Consider the following 9,720-nt stretch of genomic DNA (forward strand, 5'->3'; position numbering starts at 1 on the left):
AATAATCTCTAAGGATGTAGTATCCCACATGGAGGACCCATGAAAACATTAAGTGAATTCTCATATTTAAATAATCCAAATATATGGGAATGCCTACTTGCAAAGAATTGCAATTGGCCAAAATTCGCTCATCCTTGTATTTCTACATTTATTAACAAAGAACAACAAAGCCAAGAAAGTTTGTCGTATGTGATTAGACTCAGGCTGACATATGGAGCATGTTTTCCAATAGTGGTAATGTTTATTGTATTAAAAATAAAATGGGGGCACAAATATTTCAAGGGTGTTGACTTAGTTTTGAAATATTGTTTCACATGGTTTTGGAATTTGACAATATGAAAGTTTATACTTTCTATTGTTTTATGTTGAAGTACATAAAGTAGTGTTTGTATTTTCTATTGACAATATATAGAAGTTTATATTTTCTCATAAAATGGTACTTTTCAACATATGATAATTCATTTATAGTTACTTTATATTTCTAAAAAAATAGTTCTTGATTATGAGCAAATCTATACAACTTTTGTTCCTTTAAATTTTCATCGAAACATTCTCACTATTAATCAATCATAAATAATGTCTATTATAACATAAAATTACTTGTGGTTTGCTTTAATAAATCAAATTCACTAAGAATGATCAAAGATTTTATGGCAGAAATGTACATCTAATATTGGGATATTGTAACATTTCTCATAGATTAGGATGCATACTATTGGTAACATGATAAATTTCCTCCCTATTTCTCCAATGAATATTTAAAGTTAATATGTATTAAAAATAAATAGAGGGCAGTCTCGTCTATTTATAGAAAAAGACTATAGTTTTTGAGTCTCTTTTTTTCTAATAGTTCATACTTGGGAAGTGTGAAAAGAATAAAATATTTATTATATACTATGGTGGTTGAATAAAATTTCTAATTTTTCATTAGCTCAGCTATTCTTTCCTAGCAATCTTTTTATTTTCTTGCTCATAAAATTCTTCAAAGAATTGAAAGAACAAAAGCATCACAAGTGGTAACCGGTGACACATTTTTTTTTATTTTTTTTTTTTCAGATATATATCTTCCACCCTGTATTTTAGGTTATCTCTATCTTCACTTCATTCTTATGCTCATTTGACACTCTGGTTTTAGAGGCCACTGCTTCACCCATCCTCATAGGAGTTCTCTCCAATTCATTATTCCTTTGTTTCTAGAGGTCGTTTGTTCTTTCATGCATTCCTTCTTCTAAGAAATTGGCCATGCAATTGTTTTGGAACAAGATTTGGAGCATAAAATTTGACTTTGTTATTGTTCTCTAGGGTTTGATTTTTAGAGTGAAACACGAAATCTGTATAGATTGTCCATTCTTTTTTAAATTTATATATGCATATCATGAGTATTACATTTTTTGGATTAAATGGAACTAATATTTGATACAGATGTAGATAACATCAATTCATTAAACATTTCAATGAAATAATTCACACTAAACCTAGATACACCCATAGCTTTCGAAGATTATCTTGATGTGAGTTTTCACAATCTCATGAATCACCAGTCATTGTCTTATAAGACTATATTACCCCAGGGATCTCAATGATCCTATCAAGATTCATATTTGCACTAATTGGAATTGCCAATTTTTAAAAATATTTATTAGAATTGGGAAAGGATTTAGACCTTTTTTACCAAAATAAAAGAGCCCATGGCACTAGCAAGAAAGAATCTAGCTACTTAGATTCAACACCAGAATGATGCAAATGAGTATTTTATAAGACTTGAGGTAAATAAACATAGAAAAAATAATCTTAAGAATATTAGATCACTACAATTCAATTAAAATAAATGCACATTACTCTGCTAGAACTCTAATAAATTCTAAAACTTCTTAAACCGAAAAAACAATTTATCCTCTGTTCTCTATAACTCCTCAGGAAGGATGAACGAGGAAACATCTATTGTAGATGATAGAAAACCATTGCTAGGCATTAGTATGCTCCACTACATTAATAGTATCATGGAAGCTATGAGAGAAGCTATAGGAGAAGGGCTTGGAGATTCTTTGCATGAATCACAAGAACATGGAATAGGAAGAACAAATCAAAGGTCTAGCCAATGAATCTTGGGCATGGGTGCCAAATGTTGCCAAGAAAAAATAATTTTTTCTCTCTAACTGCAGATCGAGGAAGTGAACATAGAAGGCAATGGGGATCAAAGAGGCCTTCAATGCGGTGGCTCTCCTCTTCCTCATGTTAGATAATTCATAGCACAAATGACAATAGCAACAATAGTATTTATATAGAAATTAGAGAGCTATAGAAGTAGAACTTAGGTGCACAATTTGTAAGAATTAAGAGGAAAGAATGTTGCTACTACTCTGCTATCACCTCTACCTTTGTAAACATTGTGACACCAAATTAGGCATTTGTCCACTTTGTACAAGTGCTAAACTAGATAACAATATTCTAGGGTATAACTTGTGAGAAATTATAAAAATTAAATTCACAACTCACAACCCTAAACCTAAAATTTTACCACCCTAAAATTTTACTCAGCAACAACTATTACCAAGTGGTAGTATTTGCTCGCTAGCCAAAGAAACCAAGTGGCAGGAGTGTTTACCAAGTGAGCTCGGTAAATGAAGAGAAAACAAATCGGTAGATGAAGAATCAACTCAGTAAATGAAGAACTTGGTAGACACTATAGGGTGTGATTACTGAGTAAACTCGGTAAGTAATACAATTACTAAGTGAACTCAGTAGCCACTAGAGAGTGGAGCTTGGTAGATGAAGATACCGAGTGAACTCGGTAGAGATAGCAGAGATAAGATCTTTTAACAAGACTTCACTGAGTGATGATTTATAACGTGAACAAATTTCACCATTAAAACCAAAAATCTAGAACTTGAAGCTTCCAAATAAAACTTTTCAAATGCAATGAATAGAAGGAGAAAAATATATTCAAGTATGCCTGCTTGCTTTCTATTCAACTTGGATTAAATCATTACAAAATCTGGGAGCATTTGGCTTCAACCAAAAAACCCTAAAACTTCAAACTTATAGCTCTAATGGTTGCATACTACAATGCCTAGAGCAATCACTGCTTCAACAGGTCGAATCAAAACAACAAACTATGAACTTATAGGATGACACAGAAAGCATGTGTAACTGCAGTCATGGAATAAGCTTCCTCTGTCTCTGCAATAACCAGATGTGCTGATCATTTCCTTTCCACCTTTTCTCTGCAACTTCTCTACTCTGTTGAACTCTCGCTGTCTCTCTGGATCTCTGAATCTATGAATGAATGATAGAACATTCCTTTTTGTCTTTGGCATAATATTTTCCCCCTCATTTTCAATTTCAAAATCTCACCTACCAAAATAAATGTTTATGATTGTTCTGCAATTCGTCAGGGGTTGTAGGTGGGTGTTTGGCTCCAGGGAGAAACGACCAACTGCAATTAATATTCCAACACTCCCCCTTTATCCCGAGCCAAATAAACAAGGATCACTACTGATCCAAATCAACTACACCAAGACACTCTCTTAGGTGTACACAATTCCCAATGCCTAATGGCTTAGTAGATATGTCTGCTAGCTGCTACTCAGACTTGCAAAATTCTCTCTTGATATCCCCATTCTCCACCAACTCTCTGATGAAGTGATATCTGATTTCTATGTGTTTGCTTCTCCCATGGAAGACTGGATTCTTGGACAATGCAATAGATAAGATGTTGTCACAATAAATTGTGGTTCCATCCTCTTGCCTTTCATTCAAATTTGTCAAGATCCTCCTTAGCCAAATTTTTTGACATGCTGCTACATTTGCTACTATGTATTCAGCCTCTGCTGTAGATTGAGCAACAATAGGTTGCTTCTTGGATGCTCATGAAATTGCACCCGATCCCATATGAAACATGTATCTGGAAGTGTTCTTCTTATCATCTATACTTCCAGTCCAATCACTCTGTGTATCCCACCTACTTGAAATCATCATTTGCAGTATACGAAATTCCAAATCCCTTGGTATCTTTCACATACCTTATTATCCTCTTTCCTGCTTGCCAATGGGAATCTTTTGGAGTTTCCATAAATCTGGAAATCAGACTTACTGCATGCATTAGGTCTGGCCAAGTTGCAGTCAAATACATCAAACTTCCAACCATACTCTTGTATAGTGTTGAATCCACTCTTTTGCTATTGTCTTCTTTGCTCAACTTTAGACCTACTATTGTTGGTGTGGGGGCTACCTTACTATTCTGCATTTTGAATCTCTCTAAGATTTTCCCTACATACTTTTCTTGAGAGATAAAGATGCCATCATGCATTTGTTTTACTTCTATGCCTAGAAAATATTTCAAGAGACCTAGGTCTGTCATTTCAAATTCACTTTTCATGGCCTCTTTGAACTCACCAATTAGAGGCTTTTTATTTCCAGTAAAAATTAAATCATCTACATACAAGACAACAATCAAAATATTTCCATTTTTTGCCTTGATGTAAAGAGTGGGCTCACCATTGCTTTTGCTAAAGCCATTGCTCATGAAAGACGAGTCAATCCTACTGTACCATGCCCTTGGAGCTTGCTTGAGCCCATAAAGAGCCCTCTTCAATCTATATACTTTTTTGTCTTCACCTGCAACTTCATAACCAGGTGGATACTCCACATATACTTCTTCTTTCAATACACCATTTAGGAAGGCAGACTTCACATCCATTTGAGATACCTTCCATTTGTGCTGAGCTGCAATTGTTATGAAAACATGCATGGTCTCCATTCTTGCAACTGAGCCATAGGTCTCATCATAGTCTATTTCATACTGCTATTTGTAGCCCTTGACTACCAACCTTGACTTATGCCTATCAATTTTTCTTTCAGCATTACATTTGGTCTTAAAGACCCATTTCACTCCAATCACTTGCTTCTTGGGAGGCAAATCAGTTAGCTCCCATGTCTCATTCCTTTCTATAGCATCTATCTCCTCATCCATGGCCTTACACCATTTCTTCTCTTTGATTGCTTCTTCAAAATATATTGGATCACTATGAGAAAATAATGCAAAATTAACACTCTCATCATAATCTTCATACCTTTCATCTTGGTATATCTCCCTAAGACTCTTGGTCTTTCTTGGTAACAGGGAGGAGAGTATGGGATTAGAATCTTCAATGCTGCTACTTGGCATTAACACTCGGTCATGCCTAGAGGAGCTTGGTAATGACTGAGGCTACTTGCCTCTTCTTCTATCTGCTCCTTCTTCTTGTTGTTCATCAACATCCTCTTCACTTATAATTGGCACTTTACTAGAAGTGCCTTGTGACTCATAAATTGAACCATACCAAGACAAATTTTCAAGAAATTCCACATCTCTTGAAAGAGTCATCTTGTTGTTCAATGGATCATACAATCTGTATGCCTTTGATTCTGAGTTGTACCCTGTGAAGATGCACTTCACACCTTTGTCATCCAATTTTTGCCTTTGCTCTTTAGGCACATGTGCATATGCAACACATCCAAATACCCTTAGGTGTTCAACTATCTAGCTTCTTCGTGACCATGCTTCCATTGGATTCTATCATGGATTGCCTTTGTAGGAAACCTATTAATTAGGTAAACTGTTGTTGCCACAACCTCTCCCCAAAGTTTAGTTGGGAGACCTTTCTCTTTCATCATGCTCCTTGCCATTTCAACAATGGTCCTGTTCTTTCTTTCAGCCACTCCATTTTGCTATGGTGTATAGTTAGCTGTGAGCTCTTTCTTTATGCCATGTTTCCTGCAAAAATTTACAAAAGAATTGGAGGTATACTCCCCTCCTCTATCTGATCTTAGGACTTTAATATAGTGCCCACATTCTCTTTCAGCCTGGGCTTTAAATTATACAAATTTATCAAATGCTTCAGGTTTATTCTTTAAGAAATACACCCATGTCCTATGACTAAAATCATCTATAAATGTCATAAAATAAGTACTCCCCTCAATGGAAGTAACTTGCATAGGACCGACTAGGTCAGTATGCACTAACTCTAATGAATATCTAGCCCTCCTAAAATTTCCAGAATTAAAGGGAAGCCTATGTTGGTTACCCAAAATACAAGCCTCACACTTGTCACATGAATTTCCTATGCGTGGCAAACCTTCTAGAATTCTTTTATTTGATAATAAATTTAAACCAGCATAGCCAAGATGACCATACCTGAGGTGCCATAGCTGTGAGGGGTCTTCAATCACACTCCTTAGAGCTGATCGTGTGGGAGGTGTAGCACCAAATTGAGATGAGAAACATGTCTCTATCTTCAAGGGAAACATTCTGTTCTTTGTCATTTGAATTGCTGCAAGTAGGTTCTTGCTCCCATCCTTTTCATGAATGACACATGTGTCATTCTCCATCAGCACTTTATATCCATTTTGAATGAGATGACCAATGATCATCAAATTATGCTTCATACCAGGGGCGAAATACACATTTTGTATTTCCTTCTTCTCACCTTTCTTGGTGTGGACCATAATAGATCCTTTGCCCACTACTGGTAGGGTTCCATTATTACCCATTTAAATCTCAGATTTGAAACTCTTGTCAATGAATGAAAACAAGGTTTCATTACCACTCATGTGGTTGCTACATCCACTATTGAGGTACCAAACCTCAGGGCTTCCTTCTTCACCAACATTACACATGATGAAGGCAGTGGCATTGTTTGCACTTCCCATGTTCACGTCAGCCACATTTGCTTGTCCTGACTGATCATTTTGCTTCTTCTAGCATTCACTTGCATAATGCCCATATTTATGACAGTAGTAGCATTCTACATTACTCCTATTTGAGTTGTATTTTTTCTTACCTCCTCTTTAAATATTTTGTGAGCTACTTGCTCCATCTGCTCTTCTTGAGCTTTCTGCTCTAGCAGTTCTTTGTCCTCCATTTCCTTGACCTCTGCCTCTAGAGTTCTTACCTGAGCCATTTCTTCCTCTCCCCCTTCATCTTGGATTTGACTGAGCTTTGAATGCTTGCTCTTGGGAAGAAGAAGATGTAGATTTGTTGATCCTATGCTAATGGGTTTGAAGAGTACCAATCAATTCATCCATTGTCAAAACAGTGAGGTCTTTTGCCTCTTCTATGGTCATGACCAAATTGTCATATTTATGAGGTAAACTCCTCAATATTTTTTCCACTATCCTCTGCTCTTGATAGTCTTCTCCATTTGATTTCAGTTGGTTAATCACATTGGAGGTCCTTGAACTGAAATCTACAACTGATTCATTTTCCTTCATTTGAAGGTTCTCAAACTCCCTCCTTATATTCTGTAGCTTTACTGTACAGACTTTATCAGTCCCCTTGAAGTTCGTCTCAAGGATATCCCAAGCTTCCTTTGCATAATTATTTGCTGCAATCTTTGAAAATACAGTCTCTATCATTGCTGCTTCAATAAGACTTAATGCCTTAGCATCCTTTCTCCTTGACTCTTTCAAATGATTCTTTTGTGTATTTGTGAGTGCAACATACTGAGTTGGATTAGTCACATCATTGAATCCATTAACCACAAACTGCCATAAATCATTTGCAACCATTATGGTCTTCATCTTCTTTGCCCATTTATCATAATTTTGCCCATTAAATGGTGGTGGTTGCTGCCATATCTTTCTTGCATCTCCTGCCATGTCAAATATCCCAAGAAAAAAAATGCCCTAACTCACTGTGGATGTGGGGCCTCAAAGCTCTTATACCATGTGAGAAATTATAAAAATTAAATTCACAACTCACAACCCTAAACCTAAAATTTCACCACCCTAAAATTTTACTCGGCAACAACTATTACTGAGTGATAGTATTTGCTTGATAGCCAAAGAAACCAAGTGGCAGGAGTGTTTACCGAGTGAGCTCAGTAAATGAAGAGAAAATAACTTGATAGATGAGGAATCAACTCGGTAAATGAAGAACTTGGTAGACACTGCAGGGTGTGATTACCAAGTGGACTCAGTAAGAAATATGATTACCGAGTGAACTCGGTAGCCACTAGAGAGTGGAGCTCGATAGATGAAGATACTGAGTGAACATGATAGAGATAGCAGAGATAAGATCCTTTAACAAGACTTCACTGAGTGATGATTTATAACATGAACAACTTTCACCATTAAAACTAGAAATCCAGAACTTGAAGCTTCCAAATAAAACTTTTCAAATGCAATGAATAGAAGGAGACAAATGGATTCAAGTATGCCTGCTTGCTTTCTATTCAACTTGGATTAAATCATTACAAAATCTAGGAGCATTTGGCTTCAACCAAAAAACCCTAAAATAACCCTAAAACTTCAAACTAGAAAAACTTCAATCTTTAAACTTCAAACTTACAGCTCTAGTGGCTGCATACTACAATGCTTGGAGCAATCACTACTTCTACAGGTCGAATCAAAACAACAAACTTTGAACTTACAGGATGACACAGAAAGCACGTGCAACTGCAGTCATGGAATAAGCTTCCTCTGTCTCTACAATAACCAAATATGCTGATCATTTCCTTTCCACCTTTTCTTTGCAACTTCTTTGCTCTGCTGAACTCTCTCTGTCTCTTTGGATCTCTGAATCTATGAATGAATGATAGAAATTTCCTTTTTGTCTTTGGAAAAATATTTTCCCCCTCATTTTTTATTTCAAAATCTCACCTACCAAAATAAATGTTTATGACTATTCTGCAATTAGTCAGGGGTGGTAGGTGGGCATTTGGCTCTAGGGAGAAATGACCAACTGCAATTAATATTCCAACATAACTTTTATATAGGGTTTGACTTGGACAAAGAAGAAATCTTTTCCTTAACCTATTATAAGTTCTTAATTACCTCTGGGTATGGCTGTCTACTCACCCTACTCTTACATTATCTTGAAAACTCTCTCAATCTGTATTGCTTATTTTCCCTTGAACATATCAAGTTCACTTTACTTAAGTTCCATTTGACATTTTATTTTTAATAAGACCAACTTGAGGCCTTCTATTTTTGGCTCCTTGTATATTCACAATACCTAATTTGTGTGCAATGAATATTTTAGATAGATCTTCTTAGCTCTCCTAGACATGCACCTCATGCTAGGTTTTTTCCTTGGTGATGACTCTATGCTTATTGTTTCCCCAAAATGTAAATTCCTAAACTATAAACATAGGGGTCCATCTTACATACAATAATACCATTTAAGAAGTTGTGAAAAAATCCATTAAGGTTACTATGGAAATTGTGAATAGGAGTTCCAATCTACTTAATGGGAATAGACTTGTGCTCAATATGGCAGATTCAAATTGTTCTGCATGGTTGGACACTGCTACAAGTACGATAGTTTTGCTATTTCTCTCCACCTAAAACTTTTCTTTCAAATGTATCTCAATTTACATTAAAAAATTCATGGTCCATATTTTTAATCATTTTCCTTATGATGGTCAATTTGGAAACTCATAGAAAGACTTGAAACATTGAAACCTACACAACATATCAAGTGTAACTTAAAGAGTCTTCAAATTTTGTCATTCCAATGGTACCTAGTTTACAAATCTTTTTTTGGATTTAATCCTTCATTTAGTAACATTTTCTCATATTAACAAAAAAATTTAGTGTCATTCTTCCACTTTTTAAAATCTCTTAAAGTATTTAGAATACCAAAGAAAAAAGGAGATACAAGCTAATTGCTCTTAGATGCTGAAATGGTTTCTATATGTAGAGCTCACTTTATTTTTTTGTTACAAGGTTTCCCGATTA

At 35.5% G+C, this 9,720-nt stretch overlaps 1 pseudogene; it reads left to right on the forward strand.

The window, feature by feature from the left end:
- The first annotated feature begins 1,688 nt into the window (after window positions 1–1,688).
- On the forward strand, window positions 1,689–2,466 carry LOC149544873 (uncharacterized; annotated as a pseudogene).
- Window positions 2,467–9,720: the final 7,254 nt, after the last annotated feature.

The sequence above is a fragment of the Cupressus sempervirens genome, chromosome 8 (genome assembly GCF_028749045.1).
Source record: "Cupressus sempervirens isolate cs-2001-9-10 chromosome 8, ASM2874904v1, whole genome shotgun sequence".
NCBI classification, from domain to species: Eukaryota; Viridiplantae; Streptophyta; class Pinopsida; order Cupressales; family Cupressaceae; genus Cupressus; species Cupressus sempervirens.